The sequence below is a fragment of the Mirounga leonina genome, unplaced genomic scaffold, assembly GCF_011800145.1.
Source record: "Mirounga leonina isolate KUSES-001 unplaced genomic scaffold, KU_Mleo_1.0 Mir_418, whole genome shotgun sequence".
NCBI lineage: Eukaryota > Metazoa > Chordata > Mammalia > Carnivora > Phocidae > Mirounga > Mirounga leonina.
In genome coordinates this window covers 29643104-29655511 of record NW_023270739.1, presented here as the reverse complement: position 1 = coordinate 29655511, position 12408 = coordinate 29643104, and the positions used below count along the sequence as shown (strand labels likewise).

Here is a 12408-nt window from a genome sequence, read left to right as displayed (position 1 = left end):
TTTCAGAATTCACCTTAAACTCTCAAGAAGAGCTTTTAGTGAAAGCTACCATGCCTTAAAACTTTCTCTTTGGATTCTGTGTCGCCATATTTAGCAGACACTTGTAGACACCATACCCAGATTCCCTCTGATGGCTTTATCATTTTTGTGCACCATCCCTTCCTTTCTGTTATCCTTGCTTCTAACTTCCTGCACCTGCTTGTATGTTAAGGCCTGTCCACAGGCAACTGCAGCCCATTTGCAGAGAACAGGAGTACCTGGGGGTCAATAACTTCATGGAACAGACTTTGGCAAATACCCTATGGGAGTATAAAAGTCCAGCTCTTTTGCACTGAGGAGGGAAGAATTCTGAGTAGCAGTTCATTCTTCAGCTCTTTCCAAAGGGACCAGGCTATGGCTGAGACTTGGCCTGAAATCGCATACATGTTTGGCTTCTTCCTTCCTCCCTCACTAATTTCTCCAGGAGCACTTGTCTAATAAATCACTAGAACGTGAATCATTATGTCTTGGTCTGCTTCTGAAGACATGACTTGAGATACCCCCTCTCCTAATTTCCCCCCTCCCTTCTGGTTCCTCTTCATCACTCTCTATTGCCAGCTTTTCCTTCTCCATCCAATGTATAAATGCTTGAGTTCCTCAGTACTCAGTCTCAGATGCTTTTCTTATTGCACTCTATACCTCGTCTGGGGGCAATTTCATCTATCCTTATGGCTATTGTTACAATCAGTTTTTTCCCCCACTCACCTGGACTTTGCTCTGAGCTTTAGACAATATTATTTAACACGCTCCTCAACATTCCCACTTGGTCGTCTCACAAGTAACTCAAACTCAATATATCTCAGAATGAAATCATAATCTATCTCAGCTCCTATTCCATACATCAGGTGATTGATCATATTGTTGAAGAAAATCAACCAGAGAATTGTTAGCATAAGAATCTGTTAAAAAGTAATGGGTATGAGAAGGCTCCAAAGGAATATTCAAACTTGAGGGACTAGGGTAGAAAGTTTTATTAGGCTACTTTCAGGAATAAATAAACTTTTCATAGGGTTTAACAGCCACTGGACAACCTGGTTTGTATCAATAGGGATGGAGAAGAACAGAGACAAGATAAAGTTATATGTTAGAGGATGTGGGGAGGAACAGCTGAAAGATCAAGAATATGGCCAAGGCCACGGAAAATTCTCAGTCCTTCAGTCTCTCACATCATACTCCTAAGGCCACGTGACTTCCCTCCATCTCATTTGCCTCACCCTGGAAATACTATATTTCTCCTGAATTACTCTAACAACCTTCAAAATGATCTCTATATACTCTGACCCTTCAGATCTAGCTTATAATGTTTTGATCTAGCTTATAATGTTTTGTTAAATATTTAGTAATTATAAGAGATTATAAAAGGCTATAGAATGTGTAAAGCTAAAATACCAAAATATTCTTCTATTCGTCAGCCAGTTTGCGAAGCTCCCTATGGGCCTTTTCCTGATCCTATTCAATTTTGTCTTCACTCAGACATGACCATTATTGTGACTTTTAGTTTTAACATTTAGTGCTTTACTGTCCTTAAAATTTCTTTATTTATGCATTTCTAAAATATATTGTTGATGTTTCCTGTGTCTCAAGTGTTTACTTATGAAATAATACTGTAAATATTCTTCTATGAATTGCCTTTTTCACTCAAAATTATATTCCTGATGTTCATGCATGCTATGCAAAACTGTTGTTTTTAAATTTTCTCTGCTGTGTAATATTCCATTGTATATAAATATAATACAACTTATTTATCCAGTCTAATGTTGGCAGATTTGGGGAGTTTTATCCCTTTATAAAAATTAATTAGTTAACATCTATAAAAGTCATTTTAATGAACATTGCTATATATGTCTTTTGATATATACATGCAAGGGTTTCTTCAAACATTTAAGAGTAGAAATATGAGGCCTTTGGGGATGTAAATCTTTGGCTTTACTAGAGAATGTCAAATAATTTTACAAAACATTTGTACCAATTTCATATTCATAATCTTACCACTAGTGTATGAGAAATTCAGCTGCTCTACATTTTCTTCAAGACTTGATAGTGGGGTCTAATCCATTCCTCATCTAGCAGCTACTGTGACCTTTTACAAATACAAATCTGATTAAGTCACCCAAACCCTGACTAAAATCCTTTAATCGTTTCTCATTGATCCCAGAATAAATTCCAGAGGTTTAACATTGTCAAAGGATTCTTTCTGCTCTGACCTCTCCATCATTTATATTTTATAACACTCTCCTTGCCTTCTATCTCCACACTGACATTCAGTTTCTCTTTTCTGCCTGAAGGCCTTTATGCATGATAAACTTTTTCCTGGAACTCTTTTTTTTTTTTTTTCTTTCAACCTATTTCCCTGATTGACTTTGCTTCTTCAGTCTCATGTTAAATATCACTACCTTAGGAAGCTTTTCTTGACTTTTTAGAATTTATTGTGTACCCTCCTCATTGACTACCATAATTGTACATTGTGTTTTCTAAATATATTATTTATCACAAAAATAGTTTAAAAACGAAGTGTGTATTTTTTTAATATGCCCACTAATAATCTTTATATTGAAATCAAGTCAGTCTTTAGTTCTTTGTTGTTCAAAAATTTATTTTGAGCAATAAACAAGTTCTTGACTAACAGTCAATGCTCACTGTGTGTGTCGAATGGGAATGACTAATCGCTACACACACACATATACACACACATTATACTTTAAATTTTATTCCAGAAATAGTAGATTATCATTCAGCAAATATTCTTGTCTTCCCTACACTCCTGATTCCCCCAACTTCCAAGTGAGGGGTATATTTTCTGTGCCATTGATACTGATATTAGCCATGACCTGCTTTGTCCAATGGAACGTAGAAGGTATGATGAGAGAAGAAATTTGGAATGTGCTTGTCCTTTTAGGCATGGCATCTTGCCTTCTACCGTCACAATGAGAAGAATATGCTCTAGTTAGCTTGCTGGTCCCTTAAGAACAAGAGAGTCATATGAAATCCAACTGGGGCCACTGTGGATCAAACACCATCTAATCCACAGATTGAGATGTAAGTGCTTCTTTCTGTAAGTCATTGAGATTTGTTGGCTAATTGTAGACAGCAAAAGTTAACAGACACACAAGATAAATTTTAAAAAGAGATGAAATTCTTGAAAGGACACAAAGTTAACAGATTGAAGTTTTCTCAAGTAATTAGCAATAAAATAAAAGGAATCCAATTTCAGTTGAAATATAAATAGCTGCTCAAATCCATTTTTTTTTCTGCAAAGTAACTTGGATGAGAATAAAATATAAATTTAAACATTGGAAAGTCTGAGTGGAGGACATCTTTATTTTAAACTCTGGTTATAAGCCTTTTACCACATAAATCCTTTCATGTGTCTGGGCATAAAACAATAAGGACCACAGCCATTATGAGCTATAACTACAATTTCTCTAAACATTTTAAGGGCTCGCTTTAAACTGAACATTTTCCATTAGCTGTACAGAAAAGGTTTTATAATCCTTTTTTGTGATGACCCCTACTTTTCAAAGCTGAAATATAAAATACCCTTAACCAATTACCAGTTATACCTAATGTTCAAGTCTAGCTTTTTAGTCATAAAGAAAAAGAGCCATTTAAGTTTCAGAGGTAGTGAGTATATCATAACTAAAAGCATATAATTTAAGTCATACAGATACTACAATTTAAATGCCAGTTATACCTGTTAAGACTATTCCTGGTTAAAGTAGCTTCTACAATATGGAAGTTTCTCTAAACTCCTAGGCTTAAGAGAGTAAGACTAGAAAAAGTCTACTTTGCCACAACACAAGCTTGATGCCAGAATTTGCCTGCCTTATAAGGAGAGTCAGCATCCCCTTCTTACCAGGCAGTGGTCTTATGCTGGGTTTCAAACAATGCTCACATGCAGAAGCAGTGAGTATGGAAACATCATAAATTTTATGACCTGTACCCATGGCTATAGTCAGTTTTACTAGGAACAAACTTCTGACTCAAGCCAGGCTGGTTCTCTCTCTGAAAAATGAGAATTAGAATTCAGGGTTAGATAATTAGATCTACTGTGATACACCTGGAGGTCAAGTGATATAGAATAAGCATTTTTTTGTGATTATGTGGATGCTAAAGACAGAGAGTGAGACCATTCATAGCAAAGCAAATCAAGCCAACACAGCAGACATGCATAGATTAAAGATGGAGTTTCCAGTTCTTTTCACTCCTTTGACAAGAGGCCTATGTACACATACATCTTTTCATGTAAGGGAGTAAAGACTCAGATACTAGGTTGCCCATTTGCCTGTCAAACTCACCTGTGATGAAATGAGATATTTCTCATCAAAACCTAAGACTGGAAATGTCAACAGCAGGCTGCCAGGACATGTCTCTATATATTCTAATTCTGATTTTTCTTTTCTTTTAGCTGAACTTCTCCATACAAAATCCAAACTTTCTCAGCTAAATGTGCACAGGAGATTGTGTATATATATGGATGGTTATAACTATGTTGGCAGAGATGTAGAAAGGCATTGTATCTTCTGTTTTTTTGGAGAGGCATGGGGGTTATTGAGACTTAAGTTGGTTTTTCTTTTTTAAAACCAAAGGATATCAGTTGAACTAATTGTGTCCCAGTTCATACGTTAAAGTTCTAACCCCCAATGTGACCGTATTTGGAGATCAAGCTTATCAGAAGGTAATTAAGGAGATAGGACCTGTAAGAAGATCAAGGGCAGGGCACTGATACAATGGGATTAATGCCCTTATAAAAAGAGATTCCAGAGAGCGCTCTCTCCATGTGCAGACAGAAGAAAAGCCATCTGATGATACAATGAAGAAGGCAACCCTCTACAAGCCAGGAAGAGAGCTCTCTCACTAGAAAACCAAATTTGCCATCACCTTGATGATGGACTTTTTAACCTCCAGAATTGTGAAAAAATAAATTTCTGTTGTTTAAGCCATCCCACTATGGTATTTTGCTATGGCAACTCAATCTGACTATACAAATCCTTAATAAATTCCACGTGGGAAGGGGACCTTTTTTCACCTGAGAGTCCCAAAATTTATAGTGATGCCAAATAACAGAACAACTTGTAAATTGCTATAGCTTATGAAACATTTGCACTGGAACATATATCTTTCATTAAAAACGCATGCACACACACATAGTACTTCTGTGGCATGCTTAAAAGGATGACATTTTTCTTGAACAAGATCAATTTCCATTTAATGTATTACTACCCAGATTATGTCTGCCTTTTTGACCTGGGGGATATTGCCATGCAGAAAGAGAGGGAAAGTTGTAAACAACAGGCTAATACAACATAGTAAGTACTCTAACAGAGTATGTATAACTTGCTATGGGAGAACAGAAGAGCTATTAATTAGAAATAAAGGAAAACTTATATGTAGGTTTTTTAATTTTTAAACTTCTCTCACTTGAAAAAAAAAAGGTCTTAAAGTCCTTTGCTGTTATGAGATTTTTATATTATTGTACAGCATTAATTTGCTAGAGAGAAGAGCCAAAGACAATTGTAGAACAGATGTTTGAGAATCGGGTAGAAGCAAATAGAGGTAAGAAGAAAAAGAAGTAGTAGGAAGTATCATTATCAGAAATTTTAATTATTAATCATACTGCTATAGCAAATTACAGGTATTGCTGAGCCCAGAGCATGAAGGCAGCAGGAACTAGTGTGAAGAAGATAAAGAAATCAAAAAGATTATAGACCAGAGATATCATTGTGATAGTAAATAATTCATGTAGCTTGCTCCCATGGTGGCCTTTTCCAAGATGGGAACTACATTGATTTCTCTTTTGTGACCTCTAGGCCCGACAGTAATACCTGGCACATTAATATGTGTTCAATAAATCCCAGTGACAAGACTAACGAATATAATAAAGTTCAATTATGGGGTTTGTTGAAGAGGGAACCACTAAGGTGCATTGGGTATCCAGGTGAGACCATGAGAGAAAAATATAACTGAAAAAGATCCTGCATGTACTTTAGACTTTTTACATAATCCTAGATGTCCTGCTCCATATGATGCCTTAGAATTCATATTTTAATTTCATCTTTCATATGTAGTCACTGGAGGTCATGTTAATGAATGTTTGTCTATTTCAGCAAGTGAAATATTTCATTTACCAAAGAAGCTATATGCAGTGAAAATTCTGATAGCTTTCTCTAATTGAAACTACATTGCTGGTTATACCCTCAAGTGTGGGTCTAATATCTACTTATTCTATGATGCTAAGAATCATGACACTATTATTAAAATAGAGACAAAATATTCTTCGGGTCAGGAAAAAATTGGTGTATGTGACCAAGGGAATTATGTATTACATTTCATCACAGAGTTGTCACTCTTGTGATATACTGTAAAGCACTAAAAGCTCTTGTTCCCATGAATTATAACCCCAAATAACTTCACTCTGAGGATTCATTTTATCAGGGATCTCAGCATATTATACATCACCACTGTAATGTGTAACATATTTTCAGTGACATATCTTTATGGAATGCTATAGGCTAAAGTAGAGTAATTATCATTATAGGAAAGTTTTACAAGAGATTTTATGCTTTAATTCCTGTGTTCAAAGTTATTTAAGTTGTCTCAGTAACAAGAATGTTAAAAATATTCATTGGTTATATTGTAAAATCAGTCCTTAGGGATTTTAAATTATTATCAATTTTTAAGAGGTCTTTTATGAGAAAAAAATATTTCATCAATAAGACAGTAAAAATTTTCAATGCATGCTCTTCATTTTACATTGTTTCAGCTTGTGCCAAGTGGCTGTTTTTGCAGGAAAACACAATAAAGAAAGAAAAATATTAAAGACTCAATTTTGCTGCATTAAAGTAATTCATAAGCAATTGTAGAAACAGAAAACTGTTTAAGGCACAAATCTTGCTACATTATCTGTCAGGTCATACAACATTTAAATGGGGTCTAAATATTTTAAATATAAGAAATAGATCTCTATAACTTACATGGCCATCTACTCTAGCTTCTGAGTTAAATTCTGGCCTGGCTAGCCATTAGTAGATAATTAGAAGTGACATGAGAGATAGAACATTCAACGCAGACTTGTTTTTTCAGGCTTAAGAACCTAGTTACTTTATGCAAATTGGTAGGAGACCATTATCATGCAGCCCTGGCAATCAGTGTTTAATTTGTTGATAGCCTTGACAGTTGTGGCCAGATTATAATTGACATGGGCCCTGGTGCAAAAAAATAAATTGGGTTGTGCACAAAACTAAACAACATAATTACCAACAATTAGACATTAATTATGAGATAGCAGATTCTCAAACCCTTCTGAATTTGGCCAAAGCTAGACCTAATTATATTTTAATGTTGTGAAAACATCTATGTTCCTGAAATAATCAGGTGTTCAGAGGTGCTTCCTGCAGATTTTGTGTTTTGTAAGGAATTATCATTTTAGGAAATTAAATATGTTTATATTTGTGGACGATCTAATAGTCACAGAAAAATTAGTGAGGTGGGATTTATGCTAATCTGGTAATAATTTATCTACTTTACCTATTTTATTTGATCACCTATTAGAACACTGACATACAAAGAAATGAACATTTTAGAAGTATACAAAACCAAGTACTTTGATGATTAGGGTAAGAAGGAGGAACAGGAAGAGATGCTCAAGGCAAAAAAAAGAGATTCACTAATTACTTTCCACCATAATGAAGAAACCCTGTCCAATATTAGAACCCATAGGAGCAGTGCTATAACCCACTTCTAGCTACTGCCTTGATAGTAAGTTTGTACTAGCAGGTGGGGCATAAAAAATATTCATATGAACAACATTTTAGCACATTAGATATCTCATTAAAATTATTAATGAAAAATCCACAGCATCCCTTTGTGATAAGAGACATCATTTCTGATTAGAACATAGAAGAAGAATATTAACAGCTTACCAGTATCTGAATAAGCATTTCCTTATTTTATTTCCTATGATCTGAAGAGCTGAGGCTGTGATCCATGGGTTCTCCTACCAGCCAGTCATGGAACAATCCAACTACTCTACTAGCTGTATATTCTAACTACTTGTGACTGACAGGTTATTCTGTGCAGAAAACTACAGGTAAGATGAACATCCATACTTGCTTGGAAAAACCCACCTGTTCTGTCTTATTTTTCACTTCAATGCATATTAATTTTTACAGCTGGCCAGGGGGTGTGCACTCTGTTCCCCAAGGGAAATGATACTTCTTATTTTTTTTACTTTAGTCCTCCTGATTTCTACATCTCACATTCCACTCTTCTGGACTGATAAGTAGAAGTTTATCTATCTATCTTCTTATCTATCTACTTGGAAGTTATTTTTTAAAGTATTTTAAATAGAATGTTATTTTCTGACTCCTGTTTCATGTTCTCTTATGCTGTTTAAATCTCTTATAGAACCTGCAAGTTATGGGGCGCCTGGGTGGCTCAGTCGTTACGCATCTGCCTCCAGCTCAGATCATGATCCCAGGGTCCTGGGATCGAGGCCCGCATTGGGCTCCCCGCTCTGCGGGAAGCCTGCTTCTCCCTCTCCCACTCCCCCTGCTTGTGTTCCCTCTCTCGCTGTGTCTCTCTCTGTCAAAGAAACAAATAAAATCTTAAAAAAAAAAAAAGTACCTGCAAGTTATTCAACCCAACGGCCTTTCTAAGTCTTCATTCAAGACCTCAATGTAGCACTGGATATCTCTGAGCATTCCAAATTTCTTGAAACTTTTCCTTCCCATAAATTCTATGATGTTATTTTATTAATTGGTTAAAAATTTGGTGGCTTCTCGGTAGTTATCAGCATAACTTAAAGGTCATTATCATTGAGATTCAAGGCCTTCAAATTTGGCAACAGTCTACCTTGCTTGATACTTCCTTTGTAGATTCGAATCATTATTCCAGATTATAACATGCACTTTTATATCCATTTGCCTTTATTCTTTTTGTTTCCACACCTGGCAATATCTTAGTTATCTTAAACTTGACCTATTCTGTAATATTGTAAACTCTTGCCTATATCACACACCACTCAGCAGAAAAACTAAACCATTGGCTCATCTAAACAACAGTGGATGGATTTTTTTTTTTCTTGTCTTTATAATCCCAGCCAAAAAGGTTTGGCATATTGGAAATTATGAAATGTGTGTTTGTATGATATCTGTTTTCAGTTTGAAGTTCATATGTGTCTTAGACCCAGAGAAAGGTGGATCTAAATATCAAAGTGTCTGAGACTGCGTGAGGTGAGGGTAGAAAAAAAAGCCCGGTAACAGAAATACATAAAAGACAAAAATTCAATAATGCAGTTTTTCCTGTTATTTAGGATAGTTTTTTCCCTCCTAACTTGCATATGCCTGGACCAAGTATAAGCCCAATATGAGTGGGGCATCAGAAATATTTACAGAAGAAACCTAGCTCTCTTCCTTCCAATTTGGAGAAATTGCTAAATTTGACAGAGAGAGACACATGGTGAATCACTAGAGAATGGAAAACGTGAAGATCATATTGAGTAAAATTTTTCATATTTTAGCTCTTAAATCACTATTACAATTACTTATGATAATGCTGAAATTAGTGGTTTAGGGAGAAAGCACTGCGGATTGTAATATATAGGTAGGGTGCCTGTTATTTGGACAGTGTAGAAATATATACAGAAAGATAAAATGCTTCCTTAAGACAACGTTTGAGAGACAAAACTAAAGCTAAATCTCAAGTCTCTGGATTTCAAAGCTTTGCTTCAAAAGAGAATATTTACTGGGTTCCAGTGAGAGCAAAACAAAAGACAGATATATTTGAAGAACCAAAACAAAAGAATATAAACAATGACAACAAAATCCATTTTGAAACATTTTACATGGAACTACCAACTTTGAAGAGCATAATAAAGTGAATGACTAATGAATGTGTCCAGTTTTAAAGAACTTCTTGCAAACATCCCATTTTTGGTATTTAATAATTATATTCTTACCATAATTGTTTGAAACAAATTGTATGTGCAAATCAGTGTTTCTTTTTTTTTTTAAAGATTTTATTTATTTATTTGACAGAGAGAGACACAGTGAGAGAGGGAACACAAGCAGGGGGGAGTGGGAGAGGGAGAAGCAGGCTTCCTGCAGAGCAGGGAGCCCGATGCGGGGCTCGATCCCAGGACCCTGGGACCATGACCTGAGCCGAAGGCAGATGCTTAACGACTGAGCCACCCAGGTGCCTGCAAATCAGTGTTTCTGTAACTGTTTAAAATCAGCAGGACTGACTACTTGCATTCCCAGAAAGAAGGGTATGGAGCTAATTGACCCTGCCAGAGACTAAGTGTACCTTCTGTGTTTCAATTTGGGGTACAATTATATGTCTGTTTCCACATGCCAATTATTGCACTTCAAAAAATCTGCATGTTACAATAACTCTGCAACGGAAGAGGAAGAAGAGAAAGAATTCTCTAAATAATGCAATTAGAACAGTATAGGCAGTTAACTTTGCTATTTAGTATAAAGTTGAGAGCACTAAAGACTGAAGTAATAAATATTCACAAACACTTCATCATTATACAGAATTGCAGAACAGCCACACATTTTTAATACACAATGCAGGCAGTCATATTATTAAACTTAATGGCATCTGAGAAATGATGAAATGCTCACAGCCTTGAGCTTGTAATGAGATAAGCTTGTAGCCTGATCAGCTTGCACACAAATCATCTCATCTGAATAAAATTGTTTGATTTTTGTATCTCTCCTCAAGCACTGTTGAGCCCCCCTTTTTATTTTGTGAATAATTATAGAAAGGAAAATAAAAGTTTAGCTGTGATATGATATATCAGTGGGAGGGTCTACAACACATGACATTTTAAGTTCTCATTTCTAGTGCTGAATGTAAGATTTCTTATATATTGTAAAAATAAAGAATGGATGCTTTATACTAAACACAATGTGAGAAATCTTTTAAAGATTTTACATTAGCATAAACATATTTATATTTTAAGTGTGTTTTCACATTCAAAATAATAAGATAGTAGTATTTAATGTTGAAAGGACTGACTTTCAGATTTAATTGAATTTTTGATCTTCCCTCAAATTCTCATTTTAAGATTATAATATTAAAGGAGATAAATGTGTCATAGATACGTCCTTTTAATATTAGTAAAACTAGGAAAATTATATGTGACTAAAGTTTACATTCAATAGGTTAAATTCCAATGCATATCATTTCCTTAAATGCTTTTTGAAGTTAATTAATTGTTACAGATTTTACTTAAAACAGATTTCAAGCATCTCAGGTAGTACATTGCCCTCTTCCCTGAACATCTTATTGATGACTAGTAACATTTAGCATTCCATAGCTGTGAGAGAGTAAAATGCACACAGTCTCAGTTTCCCATTTCCAACCTATACTGGAAAAGAAAACTACAAAGAAACTATCTAAAGTTGAAACTCCTTGTGGGATGATATATCTTAGACTAATTCTTGAACAGGGGTCTCAACTGAATTCCCTCAATACACGATTTGTGATTATTTAGAACATTGTATCAAATTTTATCTCCAATAATAAAATTATGAAGGATAACCATGGTTCTTAATAAAATGGATATAGGGCCCTCCCTAAAATAAAGAGTATTTAGGAAAATATTTCATTAGTAAGCTAAGTTGAAACTCAAATTCTCTTTCTTGAATCACTCTAGCTTATTAATAGCTATTCATCTCATTGTATCCATATAGACATCTGAACAACACCACTGAGGATTAAGTGAGTTTAAACATAAACTGCATACAGTAAGACCTGGCAAATACTACATACTCAATAATTGAGTTATTATTCAAGGACAATTATCCCTGAACTTCAACTCCCTCTTATTCTTCTGTATACCCAACAAGAGTCAATTGCATTACTTCTCATACATGTTTTTACAAGCTGAACTTTTCCATTAACTCAAAAATCATAAAATTTGGGAAGAATCTGCACTCAGATTCCAAGCGCTATTAAGTTTTTCTTCTTCAAAGAAACAAAACCCAGAAATCATAGATAATGCATTATGGGTGTGGCTTATATAGGAAGTTATGTCAGGGGTTCCCAAGACAACCCTCAGGCTCAATAATTCTCTAGAAGAACTCACGGGACTCTTAAAAGCTATTACACTCATAGTTATGGATTACAGAGAAAGGATACATTTTAAAATCAACAAAGGGAAAAGCTGCATAGGACAAAATCCAGGAGAAACCAGAGAGAAACTTCAGGAGTCCCCTCCCAGTGAAACTGTGTGGGGATGCACTTAATTCTCCTATCAATGATATGTGATAGCCCTGAAAAATGCTTCCAATCAAGGAAGTTGATATCCAGAATTTTTATTGGAGGTCATTAAAATAGGCATATAGTGCGGACAGGACTAAC

At 35.1% G+C, this 12408-nt stretch overlaps 1 long non-coding RNA gene across 1 annotated transcript; it reads left to right on the top strand.

Moving 5' to 3' along the window:
- Nucleotides 1-5940: 5940 nt before the first annotated feature.
- Nucleotides 5941-8357, top strand: LOC117998545. Its single transcript, XR_004676012.1, has 3 exons — nucleotides 5941-5974; nucleotides 8006-8125; nucleotides 8272-8357. It is a non-coding gene; the product is annotated as an uncharacterized LOC117998545 (long non-coding RNA).
- Nucleotides 8358-12408: the final 4051 nt, after the last annotated feature.